The 26270-nt window shown below is 42.3% G+C and overlaps 1 protein-coding gene across 2 annotated transcripts in view; it reads right to left on the bottom strand.

Annotated features, from left to right (window-relative positions):
- nexmifb (neurite extension and migration factor b) overlaps positions 1–21252 on the bottom strand; it is a 56235-nt gene extending 34983 nt beyond the window's left edge. The window contains exon 1 of one of the 2 annotated variants that reach the window (XM_074648382.1): positions 20695–21252. The gene's annotated coding sequence lies outside the window, so the exon portion shown is untranslated. The remainder of the gene's footprint in view (positions 1–20694) is intronic. The other variant, XM_074648383.1, reaches the window with a different exon arrangement.
- Positions 21253–26270: the final 5018 nt, after the last annotated feature.

A 26270-nucleotide genomic window follows, 5' to 3' on the forward strand; every position in this document is an offset into this window, starting at 1 on the left:
GAAAAAAAGTGAAACATTCAAACAGTTCAAAGCCAAAAGGTAATCAGTTCATTATCATAGAAAACTACAAAACCCACGGTGCCCTGACGGAAGAGATTTGGGTGCTGACCATCAACCATAACAAAGCAGAAACCAGGGACATTTTGGCATTTTTGCTTAAAACATTAGAATTAATCGATCAAAAAAATTGTTGCTGATTAATTTCCTGTTGTTCAAATAATCAATTAATTGACTAAAAAGTATATGAATTTGACGTGTTGAAGTACCTGTCAATCTGAGCGTTAGTTACTACTGTAAATACTTACTGTATCGTATTGAGGTATTCTGATATTTCAGCTGATTAGACTGTTATCAGGCCATTCAATAGGCGTTATCGGTCGCTATAAGCACCATGGATTTGGGTCAATGGGGGCCTACTTCACCTACTAGTAGGTTTTATCATCTATTCACATGGTAGATCACCGAAAGAAGGTGTAAAAGAACACGACAGCGACCTCTAGCGACCGTAGTAATTATGACAGGAGCAGAACCGGAAGTCAGGAGCTGTAGTATAGACAGCGTGAAACTCCATATGGGTTGGAGGTTGGTGTGATGGATGGGCCGGGGTTCACATCCCATGTGAAACCAACGTGTAGTTGTCTTTGTGTTCACAAGCGTCAAGATTCCCTCTCATTTTTGAAACATAGTTATTATAAGAAAAAACATAAAAAACATGTTTTTCCCTAAACATAACTAAGTGGTTTTGTTGCCTAAACATAAAGAAGCCTTTTTGTTTGTGTTCAAAATGTTTCATTTAGTTTTACAACATGTTAGAATGTGTTGCTTTTAAGTTTCACTTTCACTTTAACAACGTCGTAGGCGTAGTAGGCCCCTAATGACCCACATGCATGGTGCTTATAGCGACATTGTATTTGCGACATTTTGGGGAATTTAAAAAGCTGTCAGTTTCAATATTAAAAATCACATTGCCATTTTAATCAGGATACATAGGCTAATATTCTATTCACCTGTCTCGATCCCACGTATTATCAACACATTATCAACCAACTGATGTGAGAGATGTGAGAATATTACCCAAGTTTTCATTGAAAGTGCATTTGCTGATCAAATTCAAGGCCACATTGCGGTTTTGTCACTGCAACAGTGCATCAACTTCACAGCGCCTCTCTGACCTTGTTAGATGCCCTTTTCCCCAACAATTACAGCCCAGTATTAGGCTTTTGTCCTGTGCCATGCCTGGTGGCCTTGCTGCCTGTATACAGCTTCTCCTGTGTGAACGACAGCTGATAAAAGCTCTGGGCTTTTGCTGGCGTCACCGCCATTGTGTAATTCCACTGCAGGGGAGTGTGCTTTTAGCTATGAAGCCCACTGCCACAAGAGCACTAAAGACATACAGGCACAAACCCTCGCCAAATTGCCCTTAAGCTCCAGAGACATTTCATCTGACATGTTATTGACAGAGACAATTGTTACTATTCTAACCGTGTGTGCTATTTATTGTATTGCATCAGTAGCCCTGCGCATACCACCGCCAACAATGAAGCACAACAGCAAGAGATAAGGCTGGTAGCTGCATCAAATACAGCCACCCTAATTATGAGGGTCCGCATTAAAATTTCATAACAAAAAAACTAGATGACAATAAAGCCTCTCAAGTCAATAATGCACCAAGGCGGCACAATACAAAAAAATATATTTTAAACAACCCAGAAACCTCAAGTAAAATACTGAACCCAGCTTATTTATGCTTGCAAAAGAGTGTGTGCATGTGTGTGTGTGTCTGTGTGTGTGTGTGCATATGAGTGCATGTAAGAGAGAGAAAGGGAGAGAGACCTTGAGTGCAATGGGAGGAGTAGATGCTGCAGCATTCAGGGAGGGAAAGCAAAGCTAACTGTGAGTCAGATTCTCTCTTTCTCTCTCTTTCGGCCCTTACCTCCCTCCTTCCACTTCCACTCTTCCCTTCTCCTCCCTCTCTCAGCACTTAAGCAGCTGCCTCCACTTATGCAGGGCACATTTCAGATGACAGGAGGGAGGGAGGAAAAGGGGGGAGGGAGGGAATGATGGGGGGTGTGGGGGGGTAACAGGAGGAGCATTGGGGGAAGGAAACAAAAGGTTGCACTATGATTGCACAACGATTCAAAAGCTGCTGAAGGGGGACATTCCAGCCTAGGTGAGGATGCTTCCCCCTCCTCCTCCTCCTCGTCCTCGTCCTCCTCCTCCTGCTCTAAAAACCCACACTGCTATACATCAAAGAGGAGAAGGTTAACCGCTAGACACCGTAACCTCTGTAATAGAACTGTTTTCTAATGACCATCAAAGAGTGTTTACTAGCTCTGGGCCTGTGATTAATGGCTGTATGCACGGGCAGCCTCCTACCTCACATCCCCTCTGCTCGTGCTCAGAGATGGTGAAAGAGATGTGGTGGAAATGACAGCTGGGACTCTAAATGCTCCGGTAGGATCTTTTAGGAAATGAGCAGCTTGACCTCCTGACCCCTTCTATGACAAATTAGTGTCTAATATCAAAACACATAAAAAGGTCATATTACGATAAGAACGTCACATTGCTTTCGCAGCTTTAACAACTGGATGACGATGCAGCAATGATCTAAAACATTCCAGGATTCTTTTACATAATAGCTTCAATGAAACTAATTATTGATTTTTCACTATTATAGTTAATTTTCCATGCCACAATATACACAAACAAAACAATAAATGCCAAATATTTCACAAAATTATATTAATTTTTTTTCAAAATATCATAATATTCATCCCCATTATCTTTACTGGTCCAAGAAGCTGTTGAAGTAGGTGTGAAAACCATGTATCTCCATGTCAACTTCTCAAAAAAACAGCCCCGTTTTCCATGACAGTGCATTTTTCAGATGGTCCGCTGGGTTTTTAAATGGCTTATAAAACATAAGAGGTAAGAGAATTTTCTCGTCCCATAAAAGGACATTTAAAGGAACAGTGTGTAGGATCTGGTGGTGTCTAGCGGTGAGGTGAGGAGATTGCAACCAACTGAAGCCTGGCCCGTGTGCCAAGCGTGTTGGAGAGCTACGGTGGTCGACGCAAAAAAGTGAATGGCCCTCTCTAGAGCCATTTGTTGTAAAAGTAGCGTAGGCCATTTGGAGCAGAGCCAGTGTGTATAGTGTGTGTGTGTACGTGGGAAGTGAGCGGTGAAGCAAAAGAGAGAGAGCGGCGGCGATGGGAGCGAGTAATGCTATCGACTCTGGCCCAAGCAGGAAAAGTTAACAAAGTTTGATTTGTCCATTCTGGGCAACTGTAGAAACATGGCGGTGCAACATTGTGGACTGCGTGGAGAGGAGACCTGCTCCCTATGTAGATATAAACGGCTCAATCTAAGGTAACGAAAACACAACGATTCTTTTTTTATCAGGTGATTATACGCTAAAGAAAATGTACTTATTAATATTATATTCCATTTCTGCTAATAATTGTTACACACTGGTCCTTTAATGCTAAAATGAATCTGTTTCTATGATGTACAACGATATGAGTGAGGTTTTGTTAAGTTTAGGCACAAACACAACTTGGTTAGGGTTAGGGAAATATCATGCTTTTGGTTTAAAAGACTTTGTTAAGGTTACGGGACCTTTGTCGTCATGGTTACAATAATAACACATGGTTAAGGTCAGGGAATGATTGTGGTTATGCTTTAAAACTTGATTTACAGAGTTCGGTGTGGAACAGGTATGTAGAAAAAATAAACAGCTGAAATCTACGTTGACTTTCTTTACTACTGCAGCATGATGCATGGGTCAGTGTCTACTGTTTATCATTGATGGCAAATGAAAGCCTCACGTTTTACACACTACAATATTTAAACCAAACTGAAGACGTAAATGTGCATTGCAGCTGTCTCAATTTAATATCATGTATTAATTGTACTGAAGATATTTTTCAGGCTTAATGTAATTGTCTTACTAAATGCAATAAATACAAACTTGTATTTTAAGGCTGTGTAACTTTTGTTTAGTTGTAAACAATGCAGTAAAATGTTTCACTGCAGAATCCGGTGTAATCATTGGTGACAAAAGGACAGTAAAGTTGTTATACTGTACGGTCTGTTTCCCCTGACAACTGTGTTGATGGATGAGAAATAAAGATGACTAATACTGTGACCGGAGCAGCTAACGGAGAGGAAGCTGAGGTCATCCCCCCACACCGCCTCTATCAGCTCTGTGAAAGCCAGTGTCAAGGGGGAAGGAGGCTGCAGGAGAGGAGGAGACGCAGGACAGGCTGCTGCTGCTGCTACAAGGATTACAGTCTCCCTCCGCTTTGTTAGCTGCACAAATCATCCCAAGTTTGTTTCATTTAGAGGTTCAATAAGTGGGATTTTTACTTTCCTTTCATAAAATAACTCTCAATACTATAGCTTATCTGTGGGGGGTCATATTGGTTTGGTTAATGCCATTAATGGACTGCAAATTTAGTTTTTCTTTGATTTCATTTTCTGCTTCTCAACATCTCAACATTGAGGATCAGAGTTAAGCGCAAGTGCTATTTTGTTTTCTAATTAAGATAATGTCACAGATGAATTATCATTATTTTTTAAAGTATTTTTGCATATTTTAATAAAACTTTTCATTGTACAATCATCTTAGATATCATGTTTTTAGTTCATGGAAGGAATTAAAACATGCTTTAAAAGAATAGTTTGACATTTTTGGGAAATGTTCTTAATCGTTGTCTCTCTGAGAGTTGAAAAGATCGATGCCACTCTCGTGTCTGCCAGGAGGCAGTTAGCTTAGCTTAGCATAAAAACTGCAGGTAGAGAGAAACAGCTAGCCTGGTGCTCTCCAAAGTTCAAATATATGCCAACCAACATCATTTAAAGGAACAGCGTGTAACATTTCAGGGGATCTATTAGCAGAAATGGAATAAAATACAGTATATACAGTAATAATTCTGGGACACGCTTGTGCCTGTGCCTGTGCCTGTGGTACAACCAGCCGCCTCTGAGCGAGGAGAGCGGCGTTACCACGGTTTTGCACTCAGCGGAGGAGTGAGGAGTGAGCGGAGATGTACTCATCTGGTTGCAATCTGCAACCACACCACTTGATGCCGCCAAATCCTGCACACGTTCCCTTTAAGTTAAAGCGCTCTGATAAAACGGTATGCTTTAGCACCTGCTCGGCACCAGATTTATTCTCAGGAGTTGATAGACAAAAGGACCTTAAACAAGACTGAACATCAGACGTATATGTCAGGTGAACAGAAACTCCAAATCAATGCCAATGTTGCTCCAATGTCTTGATGTGAGAACAGGTATTTGTTTGCTAACATGTTAGCAACAACCATTTCAGCTATTCCTCCATACTGTGTAAGGCTGTGAGGCGAAGAACAGACCGGCTGCTGGTTAAATCACTTTCACATTCATCAGTCACTGTGTCCAGTTGTTCCTGAGTGTACTTCTTTTCTGTCTGAAAAACTAGTCAGCCATTATCACTAGAAAGATCAGTAGATGTGCAGCAGCCAACAGAAAGCCAACAAGCAATACAGTGAAAGGGGTCATTAAATGCATCATGAGTGCACTGCTTCGCTTTTTTGGGAAATAATTGCAAATGTTATTTTTCAAATATTTTTGATGATGATAATGACACACTTTCAGGTTCACTTTAAGAATCCGGAGTACAGAAGAGTCACTGACTGATTTTTCAAGTAATGGAGGCACATTTTTAAAAAGTGGAGGCATCTCTATTGTTACGTTTCTTTCTTTTCGTAGAGAGATGGAGCTCGGTTTCTCGAGTTTCTTCATTTTATCTCAAAGAAAGTGCAGAAATCGGCCATACTACGGAGAAAAAATAAAATAACTTCAGGAGATAAGGAGCCACAAGAAATCTACACAGTTTGAGACATCAAGTAATAAAACATAATTTGTCGCAGAGACTAACGGATAAGTGTTCAGTGGAAAGATCCACGGCGTCTTTGGCTTCCCAATTCCCTCTTTTCTAGCACAATAAATGTCCCGCTAATACGTCCACAGTCTCTTGAGCCAAGACAAAAGCAGCTCATTGATAACGGCTCAATAAGTGAGCATGGAGGTCTGTCGAGGGCTTTGAGGAATTTCCAGTCAATATGTGACCATAATGGATTGTACATGGCCTTTTAAAAACAGTATTTTAGTCCTGAAATTGCAGTAGGTGCAATTTGCCAACTTCTACAACCCCACCACAATACAATAACAATGACGAAAACAAAATAGAGTTATAAATAATAAGCAGCTGATGAATAGTTAATGCACACTAGGGGTTTTTCTGTAAAATATATTTCTTTAAACGTAATAATGATGATCCTGAGAGAGGGATACATCTGAGCCATCACATATTACAAATTCTTATTATTTTCCCCTCTTTAAATCGCGATCTTTCATCAGTATTTTGTTTTTCAAAAAATGAGAGAGTCGAAAATGAAGACAGTTTTCATCCACATCACAAAAATCCATTCCATTACTCTCACAGTGGAGCTTTCCCTTTGTTCTCGGAGCCACAAATTATTTCCCTGTTGCTTCAGAAGGCGACTCCTTTTGCTTGGCTTCAAAAACCAAAGGACGGGGGGCAGGTGGGGCGGAGGGGAGAGGGGGTGGTGGTGGTGGTAGAGGACAGAAGGAGAAGAAAGGAGATAAACGGAGAAAGAGAGGGGGATGAGAAAGGGGGTGAAAAGAGAAAGAGTGTGCACAATGTGTTTGTATGTGTTTGGGGGGGTAATAACAGGGAGGGCACGGGACACAACAGCAGCCCCGCTCTGCCCTTTGGACCATCTACAAACTCTCAATATTCAGCCGCCATCTCTGGTTGCTAATACGCCGCCTTCCTTTGATATTTGTTTTCCCTTTTAAAGTCATTGATGTTATTAGTTTTTGAAACTCGGCTTAGAGGCTTATTGATAGGCTGCGCAGATGGAAATATAAATGGCCTCAGAATCTGTGATGAGAGAGAACAATAATTCGTGTCTATCGCTCGTGTGAAGCTGCAGCACATCTACAACACTACACGCCGGGAGGGAGTTTCTCGCGTCGAGAGACACTCTTGCACGTTGCAGTTTTAGGCCACCGTGTTTCCAGTGGACTTCACCGATGATAAACAAGAACCCAGCTTTTCCTGTGAAACACTTAATCAGGCGGTATGGAATCAGTGAGAGCAGTAAAAGGAGCACACTGTCACGGTTTTAATGTGTGTCTCTCTGTGTTCAGGAGGGGGGGGGTTAGCCTCTCTGATGTGCCACAGCTGAAATTGGCAGGCTATCAGTCACAACCCTGTAACACAATGTACAGCATTTCTAAACGGTATAAAGAGATATGACAGCCAAGGAGGCAGAGAGACAGATTGAGCGAGGGAGAGAGAGAGAGAAGACACGGAGACACAGAGTGCAAAGCAGAGAGTGAGAGAAGTGCCATTTTTAGAAGCCCTGATGTGTTAGTCTAAATGTTTTCTTTACAACTGGGTCACATTATTCCAGACTCGGAGAACAAGCGAGCGTTTAAGTCATTTGACACCGACGAATCCAACTCTCGGTGCAGCGGGTCACATTTCTCAGCAGAGTAACAGACACATCACAGGCGTGGTCTTTTGAACGACAGCGTATTGTGTCTAATCGAAGGAGAAGAAGTTGGCGAGATGTTTGGAAGGGGGGGCGAGCTTCTCTGAGAACAAAGGGCCGCTCAGCCTCCCTGTTGGTAATCAGGCCTATTGATTAGTGGCTGTGTGGGTCTGCGAGGGGCCGCAGAAGCCTGGGAGCCGGTGGCTGTGTGCATATGCACAGGGGTATTAGCGGCGCTTATTCTCCGGGCCGGTGGGACAATGCAGCCTCTGAGCGAGGTGATTAAAAGGCCCGAGCTATTGAGCTCCTCCAATCAATGCCCTCCTGTGCTGCTGGACAGAGCCGGAGGCCACTTCCGAAACACACACACACGCTAACATACTATCACTTTCTCCTCTCCCTCCCCCCTCAAATCTTAAACCAACTTCGTTAAGTGTCGGGGCCAAAGGGGGCCAAATCCCCATTGCCCTGCTGCATGGCTCGCCTTGACCACACCGCGCTGCAAAAGGGACTTGCCATTTTCATCACGCTCAATGGCCAATTAAACAAAATCTAATACCGGAGAGAAGAAGGCGGTGTGGGATAAAAGTAGGAGCTTTTCATTTAAATGGATAAGGTTAATGAGTTATTTGTATGGTTGACGTATTCGGATGGTTTAAAAGGTTAGGCGCATCTACACAGCTGCCCTTTGGAGTGATCTCCTCCGTTTCACGCTCCCTCAAGCAGTGGTAATGAGAGGTCACCGTGCACCACGAGGGCCCCGGCCAGACAACAGCACCGCCACCGTCATATTACTATTTCCTCCAAAATAAACAGGCCTTGAAGAGAGGAACAGGTCGTTTCAGCCCTTTCTCTTAACCTGCCTCTCTCTCTCTCTCTCTTTCAATATCCTGACAAGTGGTCTGCTCTCAGCTCGCCGTGACCGGAGAACACTCCTCCCTCTTGTTTTTTTGGAACATCCACTTTCATATTTTCAATAACTGCAGAATCCTATTTTCGTTTTCTAATGGAGCCGCTCTGTTTTTTTCTCGTCTGTAAATTCCATTTCAGAGAACTGGCCCGTCTTCTTTACATCCACCACCATAATAACAACCTGCTATTTTTTGCCGCCGCATGTCTCATCAACACCTCGGTAGATAAAATGATCACGTATTGCTGACATATAATCAGTCATGGAAAATATAACTCAATCACAGCATGATTATGGAATAACAGGGCAAGTATATATAGATCACGGCAATTTCCATACCGGCCCCCGTTCTAGGCGTGAACTTGGACTCGTGTTGGTGAGAATCATGCAGAAAAGGCCTCGCTTCGCTTAATTCACAGCTATTGATTTGGTAATTATTTCATAAGCCGGTATGTCCAAATACTCACAGGCACAGAAAAGCGCCATATCACAGGCGGCCAGGCGGCCTGGGGTGTGTTGCTGTCAGGTTTGCCAGAGTGAGCGGACAGAGGCGGTGGGCTCTGCTTAAGACAGAGTATTGGACAAACACAAACAAACGAGGCAGCGGCCACTGTGACTCAGTGCTCTAATGAACCAGCGTATTGACTTGCTGGCTTTCTCTTTCTCTCTGCCTCCATGTCTCTCTCTCTCTCCTCTCACACACACACACACACTCTGCCTCGCTCGCTCGCTCGCTCCCTCTGTCTGCTATGTTTGTATGGATCCCAGCTGCCACTCGGAATACCAATTACTGTAGGCCCAGGAGTGGGGGAAGGAGAGGGAGAGATAGAAGGAAAGGGAGAATGAGAGAAAGAGAGGGATGGTGGGGAAGCAATGAGGACAAGGAAGGAAAGAGGGAGGAAGGGGGAAGAAAGAGGGGAAGCCATCCAGGAGGCTTGTCCTCACTTGGTGGCCGAGAGAAGAAGCTCAGAGTCGTGGGTGACGACGAGGAGGGGAGAGGGGGGGGGGGGTCTTCATCCCTGACGCTGTGGCACCTCACAAGGAGGGAAAATCAAAAAGTGTCTCCATGTGAGACACTCACATCCCTGATGCTGTGACACTCTTGCAGCTGACGCACAGGGTGGGAAAATCAAAGGGGACCTTTTTGTGGTCTGCCATTAATAGGTGCACCCCCTGCACAAGAGGGAAGAGAAGGAGGGGGGGAGTGTTTCACAGGCAAATGTACCATTTTCCCTGTGAATTCCTGGGCCGAAGCTGGGCGCCACGTTTCCCCATTACAAGATATTTGTATTTGATAAAGGGGATTTGGACCGTGGAGAGCGTTTGGTTCCAATGACACTCCTTCTCTCCCTCTCCCTTTCTCTTCTCTTCTCCAACCACCGCAACAATTCTCATGACAACCATAATGAGCATGCTCACATTCTGCACGATACCACTAATTTGAGAAATTTCCAGCACAAAGACATAATTAGACAAACTAATTAGACGAAGACTTCGCTGCACAGAGATCCTCCGCAGTTCAACTCATCCGCCTACCTGCCGATGACTAAAATAGGAAGCAGCCGTCAAGCCCATCCGTGCTCATTCCCCTCAGTTAGTGCGGTGAGATGTTTGTGAGATGGCGCGCAGGGGAGAATAACATGATCCCTCCCGAAGGGCTGCAGCCGCTCCTCGGCAGCGGCACAGCAGTGTCTTTGTTGTGGCTTTAGTGTCACATCGGGCTAACAGGTCTTACCCAGCCGCAGATTGTCCCCCTATTTTTATCTGAGGCACCGGCGTTGTCTAGATGCTGCGAAAAAAGCCAGCTGAGAACAATCCACGCTGGCCAACAGCGATATGTAAGACATATTAATAAATCAGAGAGAGGCACTCACATCTGATGAACGCTTAAAAAAATACAGAGTTCCGGTTGAGGTGTTCGTAGTGAAGCTATAGGTGAAGTGGTGGGTTTTCTAATGAAGAATATGAGGAGAGTACTTAGAGAGAGTTGGAGAGGCGAGGGAGGCAGAAAGGTAATTGATTTTAAAAGTGATGGAAAAACCCACAGGTCTCAGGAGGGAGCAGCAAACCGTCTCGACGGATACAGAAACCCCCAGCTGCCTCCAAGAATAATGGAATTAATTCTTAGTGTGATTTAAATACATTTTATAATGGGAACTTAAATTAACATCTCCTAAAGCCCCCAGAGATGGAGTCAAAGTGTAAATTGTTACAGTTTTTTTTTTTACTTTTCTCTCGACAATGGAGCCTTTGTCCTCTGAATGTGTGTACTGTACGCACACTCGGTGTTATCCAAATAACTGTGCTCGCTATCATTTTTGTACAGTGTAAGATTAGAAAAACATCCTATCATTATATGAATGCAGACTGACTCGTGCATACACAACTTCCATGCCCACATTAAAGCTCGGAGGGCCAAATAAACATGTGCACATGCGTACGTACACATTCATATTTCCAACTGCTTGGCAGGCTGCATTCATTGTGGAGTCTCGGTAGTTGGAGGCAGATTTGTACGAGTATAAGAGGGAGAGAGACAGACGGGTGTTTGTTATTGCTGATTTTCAGTCGGTTCACTAAGTCCAGGTAGACTCGCTGCACCGCGGGATTAACAGTCAGCACAGAGGGCTTCTGTAAGCACCGGCCGCCCCTTAAACAGATAATTCACACGCACACACTGCTACACATAGATACCTTACCCACCTCTCCAGAGGCCTCATCACTGGAGCCAAAACACTGCAGCAGCATACATCTTTGATAGCGAGTTTAAAACCTATTAGATCATATGGCTATAAAGTATGCATGCAGACTGTACACTGGCTCTCCCCTGACAAAGACTTTCTCTCAATGGAATTACCCGCATAAATAAACCATAAGCAAATCCCAAATAGTGCACACAAAAGGCAAAAAGGCGTGCAAGCATATATACACACCTCAGAGACAGATATCAAAGGAGCAGGTTATACACAGCGTCATTTGAATATAAAAGGAAAATACCTGCTGCTGTGATGCTCCCAAAGTATTTAGCCCATAGTGACAGAAACGTCGTTGTATCACAACAGTATAATAGAAATAGCAAAAGAAATGAGAAGTGAGATTACTGGACACTATGGATGAGGGACAAGGATGTACTTTCTGCTGCATATTCATACTGTACGCTTCACATGTTAAACAGTGTTTTTTAACCTGAGGTTTGGTACCAATAAAAAAAGTTTATTTATGATTTTTGCACTACTTTACTTTGAGGAATATAAAAAGGTCTTTCTACAAAACAGTAGAGCTGCAACGATTAATTAATCGCCAACTATTGTGATAATCGATTAATCGGTTTGAGTACTTTTTTAAGAAACAAAAGGTGAAATTCTCTGATTCAAGCTTCATAAATGTGAATATTTTCTGGTTTCTTTACTCCTCTATGACAGTAAACTGAATATCTTTGAGTTGTGGACAAAACACGACATATGAGGACATCATCTTGGGCTTTGGGAAACACCGATCGATCATTTTTCATCATTTTCTGACATTTTATAGACCAAACAACTAATCGATTAATCGAGAAAATAATCAACCGATTAATCAACAATGAAAATAATCGTTAGTTGCAGCCCTACAAAACTGTTTTATCTATTGCAAAAAAGGTCAAATTCTTATAAATCTTCTCAAATTCAACAGGTCTGTCTTGACTAGGACTAAAATTAATGATTATTTTCATTACCGATTAATCTAATGACTATTTCCTCAATTAATCGATTAATCATTTGGTCTATAAAATGTCAGAGAACACGGATCTAATCAAATTTCATAGAACCCAAGATAACGTCTTCAGATTGCTTGTTTTGTCCGACTAACGGTCTAAAACCTTCAGATATTCTGTTTCCTATCAAATAAGACAAGAAAAAACGACAGATCCTCGCAATTTATGTGTTGCAATTTGATAATATTTGGGAATTTCACTTGAATAAAAATATATTTTTTCTGTCGATTGACTAAACAATTAATTCAGATTACTTTATTGTCCATCAGATTGGCATAAATGGAAATTTGTCTTTGGCCCTGGCATAAAATACAACACACACCATACACAACAAAACCCAACATATACACACAACAATTATGCATCTTAAATCCTAAAGTGACCAAGTGGCAGTAATAATAAAAATGCTGAGTGTGTTGTTCTTCCACTGGCATGTAGTCCATTAAAACATCACAACAGAGCATGATACTCGACAGTATTAACATTAAATAAATAAGTATACATTAAAATGTGTGATGGTTTTGGTTGCAGAATGTCCTAAGAAGCAGCCTTGATGACTCGTTTCAGCCCTAGTCTTAACACAAAGCAACCAAACAAGAACTTTACTTCAATGAAATATAGTCTAAAATGAACTATTAAGTACGTATAAGTATTAAATATGATTATTATAATCAGGGAATACATGATAAAAAGTTAAGTAAACAACATGAATGATCTGACAAAGCATTTAGTGACAGCCCTCAATACTTGACAGCTGAGTCAAAAAGGTCAAAAAGGTCAAAAAGGTTCAAGACCCAGCCCTAACCGTGACAGTTGGGATCCCTATAATGTTATGGCATTGTAGAAAATTACTTTCCTTTTTCTTTGTCTTTTTTTGGCACGGCATCAGCAAAACATGCATACCATTTGAAATGAAAATATCTGACAAACTGATATATTAAGTTGAAAAATAAATGTTGTATTTTATTAAAAAAGACAAATAAACTAACTACCAAAATTAGTATTACGAAGAAAGCCTGGAAATTATTCAGCACAATCCAGATCTCCTGAAATCCAACAGTATACCAGATATGACAAAGAATCTCTGAGGCTTTGTGTGACTAAATGATGAAATAGCTTTTTTATCAGCGGTGGTTACGCTGAGATGCATATTTGACTCCTTCTGGAGAGCGTTTTACCGGCTCAGCTGTGATATATGTGGGCTGTATTCTGACAGTGTCGCTGAATGATGACTTGTGGAAATGGGTTAGAGAAGAGCACTGAGAGACGGCGACTTGAAAAATGTCTATTTGCGCATGACGGAGCTTCAGTACGTCACTGAGAGTGAACGCGAAGCGGGCGTCCTGGCCCTGCGTGTATCTTTATTGGCTATTTGTGTGTGACAGCAAAGACTGGGTCACTGTCATAATGTACAACATGTGTGAATGTGAGGAATAACAGGAGTCGCAAAGCTGAAGAAAACCCCAGAGCCAGCAGAAATTGTTACCCGGAGCTATAACACACACAGGGAAACCAGCGAGTATACACACAGCTGTACATCCTAGAAGTCAAAGAGCCACAGTACACACTTCATACACCCTTCTGTGATGCATCTGAAATGAGAAGTCCTAATTATTATTTCCATTGTGCCCCACTCCTGTGACAAGGACCACTAGCTGTGAATGATTATAATTATTACCCGTAGTAGAATCGCAGTCATGCTGTTGTATCATCAGCAACATCATCCAACAGATCAGGGTCAAATCCAACTTGAAATTCATGTATGCAATTCAATTCACATCCAACGCGTTAAGATATTCAAAAACAGTTCTCATTTGACTTCTGCTTAGATGTGTCGCACATGGATTGTGTTTCGCCTCTGGCGTGCTCAGGTAAATGGAAAGGAAAAGCGCTATTCGTCAGCTGACTGTATCTGACAGGAAAGACTGTTGCAACAGGGTTTTTGTCATTCTGCTCTCTGCGTCAACCGTTGCGGTATGATAAAACAGCTATTCGATTCAATTATCACTAATGTTTGATTAGAGCACAAATGGTGCAGTCTCTCCACAAACAGCAGCACAATCAAAGTGAAATGAATTACAGCGAATCTCAGACCAGAACGCCGGCGACGCCGTGGTCTTACATTTCAAATGCTCAACTTATGCACGCTGTGAAAAAGATTTACAGCAAAATATAGCCCTGTCTCTTATTTGTACATAAATTCACAACATCGTTTAGAGTAGCAAACAAGCCTGTCTTGAATGGCTGGTAATTATGTACAGCAGCAAATAAAGCGTGGTTCCTTTCTGAGGCACTGGTGGCTTGTTAAGTGGTGAACAGACAAAACAGCATTTAGAAAATGAAAGGTGCAGGGAAACATCCAGGGCACAGCGAGCTTCTCTCCCATTAGAGACAACACTGTCTGTCTTGTTTGTTCCTACTGGCTGTGCTGTGAGGACGCACCCTGAACCCCCCACCACCAACAGTAACTATGTCTCTCCCTTTTTTCTGTCCCCTCTCCCTCTGTCCGTCCAGCCCTTCCTCTAATCTTCCCACCAGGTCCATCCCCCCTCTCCTCTGCAGCTCCTCTGCTTCCACCTCTCTCACACAGCACACCCTACCCTATGTTTTGCTCTCTTTCTCATCATCAACCCCTTTTTTCATCTCTCCCCCCACCCCCTTTCCATCCACCAAATCAAAGATAAGGCTAATGAAGGTAGCTTATTATTCCGGCATTCAGGACCCTGACAGACAGTATGCACTTCTAGAGTAACATGGATATGCGGCTCCTCTGGCTCCAACGTGAGGAATTAAAAAAGAAAAAAAATGTTCAAATTAGACAAGGGGCGATGAATCTATTAGTGTTATTATATAACAAAAACCAGGGCTGTTATTGCCACTGTGTGTGCCATTACAAAGGGAACAATACATGGGAGCACGCTGTGTGAAACCAATTAAAATCCAGCCCCGTCATATAGCTTCCTCCCTCCCGAGTCATGTTGTGAATATGTTGCTTTTCACACCATTCATGTCAGTGCACCTGTGTCCACTGCATTAAATCCCCGCCTCTTTCGGGCTCCTCCTCGAAAAATTTCCCAGCATCCCATCTCGCTATCTGTTTCAAGGATCCCACGAGTTGAAAATACAAGGGGGCCCGGGAGAGCGCGAGCAGAGCAGGGGAAATTTCACATTATCTATCCATCTGCAATATAAGGGTCTGATGTGGAAGCAGGAAATGAGCTATGAACGTCAAGCCTGCGTGCTCATGGTCCCTGTGGCCGCCAGCCTACACATTGAGATCAAGTAGGCAACGCGAAAAGTGGTTTAATAGACCCCAGTTTAATTGGACTTTTATTTGTTAATGGCAGAAATCCTGATGCATTACTTTAATTATCCTGGCAGAACTAATTCATGAACACGGTGCGAAAACGTGGCTGGACTTGGCATTTAAATTCCATCCAACTGCTTTCCCGTCTCTCTCTTTTTTTTTAACCTGCTATCCTCAAAGTAGCTTCTGCTTTCCACGGGAATCTCTCTGATAGGACTTGTAAGGCAAGTGATGGTTTAAACCCTCGGTGTGCGTTAACCAGCCAGCTGTCATGAATGAATCCAGAGGAGCGCTGAGGCCATTTTTCCCCTTAAAAGCGCTGGGGCCCACCCAGATCCTATATGTGAGCATGTCCATGTTTGCCAGGCCCTCAGAGTGCAGAGCAGCCCTCATCGGTTTGGCTGCTGCTATGTAGGGAAGGGGGGGTGGGGAGGCACAGCTTCCCCTGCAGAGCGCTGGTCCAAGACAACCACAGGCAGCCTCTGCTCACATCTACACTCAGCCCAATCACACATCAACTGCTCTGTCAATGCCGACCAGCAGCCAATCGAGGGAGAGCTCCTTAATGTCTTTCTGATTGCGCTTGTTTTTAATTCATTACATGACTGCGCTGTAACAGTTTTGCCTCAGTGCCTCCACGCCTCGCACTGACACATATTTTCTAAAACGGGGCATTCTTTAAAGTAGATTAGCGCAGTTTGCCTGTCAGCTACAGATGTAATTTTTGCCTCGCTCAGCCACTGTGTGTATGTGTGTGTGTTTGTTTATGTGTGTGCATGAGTATGCCAGTAGCATGTGAGCACAAATGTGTGCGTCTTCCTGGAACAGCTCCCATCTGGGGAGGATGGGGGTGGGGAGGGCGGGGTGGGGGGCGGCAGAGCAGGCAGCAAAGAGCTCAGCATTGCCTCAGTCCCTCAGGACACGCTGCAGCTCTCTCCTTGCGGCCATGAAAAGCAATCAGAGCCCAGCCTTCTCCCCTGGACTTACCTCTGCCTTTAATTACAGAACTCGGCAGCGGCGGCAGCAGCACAGAGAAAGACTGCCTCCGCTGGGCCGCAGCCAGCATGTCACGGCCCAAACGCAGGGCTGGGGTCGAGGCGGCGGCAGGCCTCTGCATACAGTGAGTGGCCTGACATAAGCAGTGTGCTTAAACACACAGCCGCTCCTGATGGGCTCCTGCATAGACTGGGACGGTGCCAAGGTGCTTCCATACTGTAGCGATAATGTGCAGAGGAAACTGCAGATCCCCAGACATAAAACACAGCAGGGCTCCATATAGGCAAGGAAAGCCCTCTCTGTGCTTAACAAGATGTTCTCGCCTGTATTCTGCCTAAAAGTCAGTCAAAATATCGAAAATATTGAGTATCGTGATATTATGTTTTGTGATACTGTATCGATTTTCAAAAACACTGTTGATTTTTAATTAATAGTTTACATTCAAAGATGAACTTAGTCAGTAATTAAGTTCATTTGCAAAGAGATGTGCCTCTCAAAGTAGTGCTATGATGTTGGATGTTACAGCGACTGTGATAAATGCAAATGCAGATCCAACTGATGGTTGCACACTTGCTAGTTGTATTTCGACGTTATTTTATTTATTATACTCATGTTGCTCTATTTTGCTCATGATTCTGCACTTTTTATCGCTGATATTTATTACCAATCTTTTATCTCATTCATGCCTTATTTATTCTTTGTATATATGTGTGTAGTCTTTTTTTAATACAATGCACCATTAGAGGGCAAAAGCAGTTCCGTTATGCTTGCATAATGACAATAAAGTTCTTGAATCTTGAATGCATAAAAATAGCAAACTTTTTGCGATGACAGTTTTCCTAAAATTAGTTTTAAATAATCACAATATATCGCCCTATCGCAATATATGACAATATATTGAATCGTTACCCCTTTATCATAACACGTATCGTATCGCCAGATTCTTGCCAATATCCCTGACCGCAGTGTTGTATCCTTTTCTTTATCGTGCCTTATAGTGAGACGAAGTCCCGCCCCTTCAAGTGGACCACCATGGGACCTTATTTTGGAAAAAATATGAATGGTAGTCAACGGCAAGAGACAAATATTTTTTTGATCCTGTTTAAATTGTGCCATGAATCACACATACAATGTCTATCAATTTAAAACATAATTTTGCAAGTCAAGAAAGTCGCAGTTTGTTGTAAAACTGTTGAAGCACAAGACTGTGAAAATACGCAATTAGAAAGACTAGGGCTGCACAGTTAATCGAATATTAATTGTGATCAAGGATTTGAACTCCCGCAATTAAATGAAGACAATCAACTGCGATATTGCCATCAGCCATCAGGGAGCAATCAAGATGTTTTGGTTTCACTTTTTGGGAGCTGTCATGACGCTGTGCGTGAACCCTACAGCGACAGCCTGTGAAAAACGTTCCTAATGTTGCGGCTACAGTCTAGAGTAAAAGAGTAATATACTGTATATTACTTGTTTTGCCCGTCTGCTCTCTGTTATAACACAGGACAAAACAAAATGCACTGATATCAGGTGAAGAAGAACCTTATTTTAAGTCTTATTTTGATGCCGAGATTTGCACATTAGCAGGAATGTAGCACAACGAGTGAAAGCAGTCTGTTTATTTAAATGTGAAAGTGCAATAAAAATAATCAATGAATAATCGTGATAAATAATTGTGATCTCAATATGGATCAAAAATAATCCTGATTATCATTTCGGCCATAACCGTGCAGCCCTAAGAAAGACTACACACCCAAAAGTCGCATAGTGACGTCTCTCTCTTACTGAAACTACGATACATGTGTGTTTCGTACTGGGATGTACTCACACGAGCAACGGGTCTCTTCTTTCACTTCCTGGCTGATAAAAAGACCAGGAGTCGCTGGATAAAACACATCAGGTAAGATAACGTTTCATTAGTGCTTGGTCTTAGCTAACTAGTGTTGGTGACGTATATTGTGTGAGACGAGAGATGTAGTTCACTGAACTATTTCACACAAAACTAAATGATTCTACGACAAACCTACAGCAAACTGTGACTTTCTTGACTCAAATTATGTTTTAAATTGACAAACATCATATGTGTGATTCATGCCACAATGCAAATGGGATCAACCTCTCTCATCGTTGACTACCGTACATATTTTTTTCTGAAATAAGGTCCCACGGGGTCCACCGGAAGGGACGGGACTTTGCCTCTCTCTGGGGATTAGAACATGCAAGGTGTAAAATATTAATCAGAAACATGATCCTCATATATGAATAACACGTCCACTGGTAAGAAAAAGGATGATCGATGAGGATCAGTTCATTCTGTATAATTGAGACTCTCCCATTCAACAGACGGGGCGGTGGAGGCCCAACACATGTGCCTAAGGCTGAAGCAGAGGAGAAGCCACAGAGCACACACGGGCAGGGGAAGATAAGAGACTATGTGTACACAAGCTGCTGGTTTTATTGCTGCAACACAACGCTCGGATAGCATTTTAAACACATTGTCAGAAAACCTTCCAGCGCCGTCCTTGCTACTGTGGAACAGAGCCACGGCGTTGAAATGTGTCACTGGGCTCAGTTTCTCACCCGATTTGAAACTGAACGGAGAACGCCACTTGAGTGAGAGCGATGAGACTGACCGGGAGGAGGATGTGTATGCCAGACGAACCTCCACGGTGAGCTCGGTGGCTGGTCGCACAATGAAGACACAGTTTGATATGATAGCTCTTGTTTGTTTCCACATCTATGATCTTCAAACAAGGCCAGGCGGCCAGAGCGGGGAGGCCCTCTCTAGCCCTCCACACGTCAAGTAGCCTCAGGCCCAATGACAGCACACATCATCATGTATGTTAATGACACCCACATCTACATGTCAACTCAATTTGGCCCTCTCATAGGCTCTCTTTCACTAAATCAATGCATGGCCTTCCATCTGGTTTCCACTGCTGTCTGTCTTCACATTAGGAGAAGAAGACGGCAGTGACAAGCTGCCCATTTACATTACATTGATTAAACAAATCTTCCAACAGGTAACCCAAAAAAAAATGCATGCTGAAAAGTCAAAAAACACCCTGTCAAAGAAGCTAATAAAAAGCTCCCAAAACATAAATCAAACCAAGTCACGTCAGGTCAATAACTGTGTGCAGTGCAGATCATTAATTGTGGCGATAAATTCACCAAGTTCTTATTTGAAAATCTTACAAGCCATTCCAATAAACATCAGCCAGGGAAATTTCAAGCTCGTTAAAAATTTAATCCAATTAAAAGCCTATTTAAAACAAAGTTAACAACTGATTCTAACACCTCCACAAAGCCACAGCACACAGAGAAAGGCTGTTATTATGGGGCTGTAGCTCATTATTCTCGAGCGTGGCTTGTCTGGCTCGCAGTGTGGCTGACTGGGACATCCAGTAAACATCTGTCATCAGGGGAGCACAGACACAGCATGCTACTGATCTAGTGACCCCACAGTGCAGGCATTCACACACGCCTTGGTGCACCTGTGTGTGCACTGGCCAATTTTAAGAATTTGTGCTTATAAACCGTTTATGCATCATTTATTATCACAGTGGAGTGGGCCTAGCTGTAAGATGATGTGTTATCCCTTTGGGTTTCAATAGCCCCATTCATGAATCATGCATTACTTTGGACTATAGATGATCCCCCCCTTTTATTCATTTCTTATTCATTTTTGGGGCAGCACTGCTCGGGATGCATAGAGATTCAAAATGACGTCCACAGGCCACTGTTTTGCCTTCAAAAACACATAATAAACAGTGCAATGGGAAACTGCAGCTTCCAATATATGACTAAAAACCACACGTGGCATCTTGTATTTGTGTTGAATTCCTGAGCCTACAGCAAGAATAGTGCACAGTGCATGTGCTTTAAATAAGTGGGGGTATTTTTTCGCAGGGAATGGGATAATAATCGATGGAGCAGAGACAGAATGAATGTAGGCTATACGACAGCTGTCCCAAGGAGGCAGAGCAAGCTACTATACACCGCATGCTTGGTGTGTGCTCTCAATAAAATGTCCGATCACATCAAAATCAGGCACATAAATCACAGTGTGTATGCATCAAGCTGTCATGTGCATACCTAATAGGATCCCTCTATTCAAACACACACTGAATATAGCAGCATAATAACGTTTTTCACTGCCTACCTCCAGAGCGTCTGCGCCCAAACTGCGTTTTTTTTTTCCTCCCTCCGTCGCAATGGGATCCTTCTCTCAGCCGCTTTGGACAGAATCAGAGATGCGTCTTTTTCCCCCCGAAATGCAAACACTTCCCCTGCATGTTTCACCCCCCACCCACCACCTCCACCACCACCACCAGCCTCCTCCCAGCCACCAGCAGCAGCAGCAGCAGCCCAGGCCTCCAGTGATAGCAGGTGGACGCGCCTCTCTCTCTCAATGATGGAGACAGCAGCAGCAGCAGCAGCAGCGCGACTCTCCTCCTCTCCACCGCCGCTCCATTTTCAATTACGGAAGAATTTCGTATTCCAGGAAAACGCGCTATCGTGCAGCCAGCATGTCCTTAATGTCGCTGCTGCTTTCTTATTCTAGGGGCTCTCTCAAAACCTCCCGATCCGCGGCGCCTTCTTCTCCTCCTCCTCGCCTGTTATCTACCTTTCACGAGATGCTTGATGTTGCCATTGTCAGAGGCGTATTTTTTCTTCCTCTCTCTCTCTCTTTTTTTTTTTTTTTTTTTGCAGCTGGACCTCTCCCCCTCCTTGCGGCGCGCAGTCTCGTAGGCGCGCACTTTGCCTCCCCCCCTCCTCTGATTCTTCTTCTCGGTCCGACCTATGAGCGCGCACAGCCAGCCAGACGCAGGGCCACGCGCTGCTTTGACGGACCAAGGCGCTGAGCAAATCAGGTAGAGCCCACTCCACATAGGACTGTATCATAACAGGGCAACTGCAATGACATGAATAATGAATAGGCTACTCATGTATGCCTATGCTGGATGATAGGCCCACTCATAACACTTACCGGACTGGAAGCAGGGTTTGGATATAGACTTGGAGTCTCTCTCTCTCTCTCTCGCTCTCTGTCTCTCTCTCTCTCTCTGTCTCTCAGAGTTGGATCTGCAAACTGTAAAGAAAGAGAGAGAAATCAATAATCGATCACATACATTCAAATAACTATAATAAAAAAATACAATGGCATATTTAATGCAATGGCATTCTTTCTTTCTTTCTTTCTTTCTTTCTTTCTTTCTTTCTCTCTCTCTCTCTCTTTCTTTCTCTCTCTCTTTCTTTCTTTCTCTCTCTCTCCCTCTCTTTCTTTCTTTCTTTCTCTCTCTCTTACTCTCTCTCTCTCTTTCTTTCTCTCTCTCACTCCCTCTCTCTCTCTCTTTTTCTCTCTTTCTTTCTTTGTCTCTCTCTCTCTCTCCCTCTCTTTCCTTCTTTCTCTTTCTCTCTCTCTCCCTCTCTCTCTCTTTCTTTCTCTCTCTTTCTTTCTTTCTCTCTCTCTCCCTCTCTCTCTCTTTCTCTCTCTCTCACTCTTTCTCTCTCTCTCTCTTTCTTTCTCTCTCTCTTCCTTTCTTTCTTTCTCTCTCTCTCTGTCTCTCTCTCTTTCTCTCTCTCTCTGAGTTGGATCTGCAAACTGTAAAGAAAGAGAGAGAAATCAATAATCGATCACATAGATACAAATAACTTATAAAAAAATACAATGGCATATTTATAGCAAAATATCAGTTATAATAGATAAGATCAATAGTCAGTTGATCTTGTCCTGCAGTTACAGTGCACAGTTATTATGTCATATGAAGAGCTCACAGTGCAAGGCTACATGATGTACTGTAAAGTCAGTAGTACACAAACACCAGCACTTTCATTCCTTGATACATTTTGGAAAGCTGTACAAGGTGCACTTTTTACTCAGGAAATTTTCATTTATATACTGCCCTTTAAAATGAATGATTGAAAGCGATAATCATACACGCTTAGTTGATTACAGTTTTTCTCGATTGTTTACACACATTTTCTGAAAGCATGCCTCATACTCTCAGAACTCTATACACAAATCAAAAAACACACACACAATGGGCAAAACCCCTCAATTCTCCTGCAAAATGAAACTTTACATTCAAATCAATGTTATTTCTTCTCAAAATGGTATTTTGTTTTCAAATGACACACACAAACCATCATATGAATAGACATTTATAAGAACCAGTTGAACACTGATGTGCTCAATGTAAAACACTATGATGAATGGAAAACACTTCTTCTCCATTCATCATAATGACTTAGGCCTTTTTTTTGTTCAGTGTTACACTTACTACAGACAGTACATACATAAGTGTGTTGTAAAATATTTTAGAATATTGTTTTTATACTCAGAACACACAAATACACGGTAACAAATATATTTTAATTTCCCCACAAAAACAATGTACACAGTGTACATCCCAACCAACACAAAGTTGCACATACAGTGGTCTACATACAAAACAACAGAAGAATTTACTGTATACAGTTACTGTAAAAAAAACGAAAAAAAAAACTATGCTGCATCCTCTCTTCTGTTTCGGTCTGGCCACAGCACCTCATCCACATCACAAGCAATGTTTTCCCTGGCCAAGCAGCGGGGGAAATATCGCTTAGCGTGTCAAATCCAGCCATGAAAAGCATCAACTGATTGCTAATTGTAACACTGTGTGACAGGTGTTTGCCCATGTGATGAGTCAGTGTGCATAGTAGGGCAATTGACTTTAGAATTTTGAATGACAGTGTGTTCCTTGTGAAAACGAGATTTTCTTCATGAAAATTGTGCCAAATGCAGAGAATTGTGTGTAGTGTTTTGAAAAAAGTGTGTTTTAGAACTGCAATTTGAGTGTAAAGCAGGAATTGTGCTTGTAGTTTAGCAGAATTGGTTCAGGGGGTTGGTGCATGAGTTACATGTTGTGGTCATTGTGTGTCAAGTACCAGTATTTGTGTGTAAACAATTGAGAAAAACTGTAATCGATTAATCAACAGACAAAAATTTAATCAACAACGATTTGATAATGGATTAATTGTTTATCTAGTGAAATGACAATTAGCTGGTTTCACCCTCTAGAGTGTGAAGACTTGCTTCTTTTCTGGGTTTATCACTGTTCTATACACTGAATATGTTTGGATTGTGTGGGTCGGACAAAACAAGGCATCTGAAGATGTTACCTCAGGCTCTGTCCATTTGTATTGGCCATAAGGTATTTGTTATTCATTATTGATTAATCTGATGATTATTTTCTCTATTAACCGATTCAGTTAACTTTCCCATCACAAGTCCAAGTTGACATATTTAAGCTGCTTGTCCAGCCTGCAGTCTGTAACTTAAAGATATTCAGGTTACTATCATCAGAGGTGGAAGAAGTACTCAAGATATTTTACTTAAAGGTACAGTATCTAGGATTTGGCAGCATCTAGTGGTGTGGTTGCAGATTGCAACCAACTGAGTACCCCTCCGCTCATTCTTCCCTTTCTAAGATACAGTAACGTGAGCCACTGAGTGCAAGACCGTGGTAACGCCGTTCGTCTCGCTCAGAGGCCATCCTTACCATAATAAACTTTAGGAGCAATGGAAGTCAGACGGCGGCTGGCGGTATACCAGCATTCTGCGGCTCACGTTACTGTACGGTAATGTCAAAACATGAAAGGCTCTCTCAGAGCCAGTGTTGGGTTTGTTTTTGCTAACGAAAACACAAAGATTCTTATTTTCAGGTGATTATACACTGATGATAACAGCGTTATGAATATTATATTCCTTTTCTGCTAATAGATCCCCCTAACTGTTACACACTGTTCCTTTAAGTAAAACCCCGGTGTAGAAATACTGTGTTGGACGTAAAAGCCATGCATTCAAAATATTATTGAAGTAAAAGTACAAACGTATTAGCGTCAAAATATACTTCATTATGCAAAATGTCCCATTTCAGAATAATATATATTATTTAATATTAGTTGCTGATGCATTAATGTGTTCAGCACTTTAATGTTGCAGCAAAGGCGGAGGTCATTTTAATGACTTTGTATACTGCTGGGTTTAATCTATAATAATATACCATCATGTATAGTTGATTTATATTTTGTATTAATAATCTGAATCAAAAAAAGTAACAAGTAACTAAAGCTGTCAGATAAAGTAGCAGATTAAAAAGTACAATATTTACCTCTGAGATAAAGAGTTGCATAAAATGGAAATACTCAAGTACAGTACTTGAGTAAATGTACTTAATTACTTTCCACCACTGACTATCATAGAAGAGGGTAACTAATACCAGGGAATTTTTGGCATATAAAAAAAAAAAAAAGATTGATACATTATGTAAATTGTTGCAGATTAATTCTTCGTTGATCAACTTATTGATTATTGTTTCAGTTGGAGCATTATTGCAGCTCCATTAGCCCTACAAGTCTATCTTTACATATAAATATTCAGACATCTTGAGGCTCTCCGGTTTCCGTCTTCACTGATGTGAAAGTCTGTGTGTAATCTAAATGTGCAGTAATGCCCAATGAAACAGAACCGCTAAACTAAACAATTTATTCAAACTAAACAGTTGATTTCCTGTTGTGCGAATACACGATTGAGCTGTAATGGCCTCCAATAAAACAGAGACAAAATCTGTCCTTCTGCTGCAGCGCGGTCACACACATTATTACTGATATCACACGTGAAGACAGATTGGTATTCATTGTTATTGAACCTGTTCTGTGTGTTCATGCACACGTACATATACACGTGCACACTGGCATGCATGTGTGCTCTTGATCTCCAGTCTATAACTCTCTCTCTCACACACACACACACACACACATGCACACGCACACACACAGCAAATTACCTTGGAAATAGATGAGTCACTGATTTTATGAGCCATGCTTTCACATTCCACGTAAAGTACAAGACTTATGTTAATGAATTCAATAGTGACTCCATAACAGACATGATATCCACACATCTTAAAATACCTTTTCAATGTATTAAATACTTGATGAATGTCCTGTTAAGGTACATTTTGAACAGATAAAAAACGTGCAATTAATTTGCAATTAATCGCCATTAACTATGGACAATCATGATCAATATCAATATTTCAATCGATTGACAGCCCTAAACAAAATCATAACAAAATAACAAAAAACAGTTACAAACTTTCAAAAACATACAACCTCACAGTTGACAGGAGTGTGACACATTGTTTGCATTTATGTATTTCAGAATAACAGCATCACTAACAAGTTATCTTAAAGGTGCTCTATACGATATACAGAGCATTAATATATCAGCTAACAATTATTAATATGTAAAGATATAGCGGCGTAATGTCTACCTGAGCAGAGAATGAAGTCACTCTCCCTCGTGTTGTAATCTGAATATCTCTGTGCTTTGTTGACATAGCCGGGCTGGCCGTACGGGCCTTTTAGTGCATGTGAGTCCCAGTGTGTGCCCCTCTGGCTAGCTAATCACCGCCACTCTGCACTGCGCTCTGACCGCGGTTACCACTGATAACACCGTCCTGACCCACGATGTCGTCGCGGAAACGTAACGCTCACCCTCCGGTTCTCCCCCAGGTTAACACTGTTAGCTGTGTCAGCACTGTTGCCGTTGTTTGCACTGTTCATGCTGTTAGCGCTGTTAGCTGCAAGCCGCTGGCTCAGCCGTCCCCATGTTGATGGCCGCCTGGAGGCAATCCCTCAATCGTAGATATGCGCTGAATTTGTAATTTAGCACCTTTAATGTGACGCCCA

Source organism: Sebastes fasciatus, chromosome 10, assembly GCF_043250625.1.
Source record: "Sebastes fasciatus isolate fSebFas1 chromosome 10, fSebFas1.pri, whole genome shotgun sequence".
In the NCBI taxonomy this organism is placed as follows: domain Eukaryota; kingdom Metazoa; phylum Chordata; class Actinopteri; order Perciformes; family Sebastidae; genus Sebastes; species Sebastes fasciatus.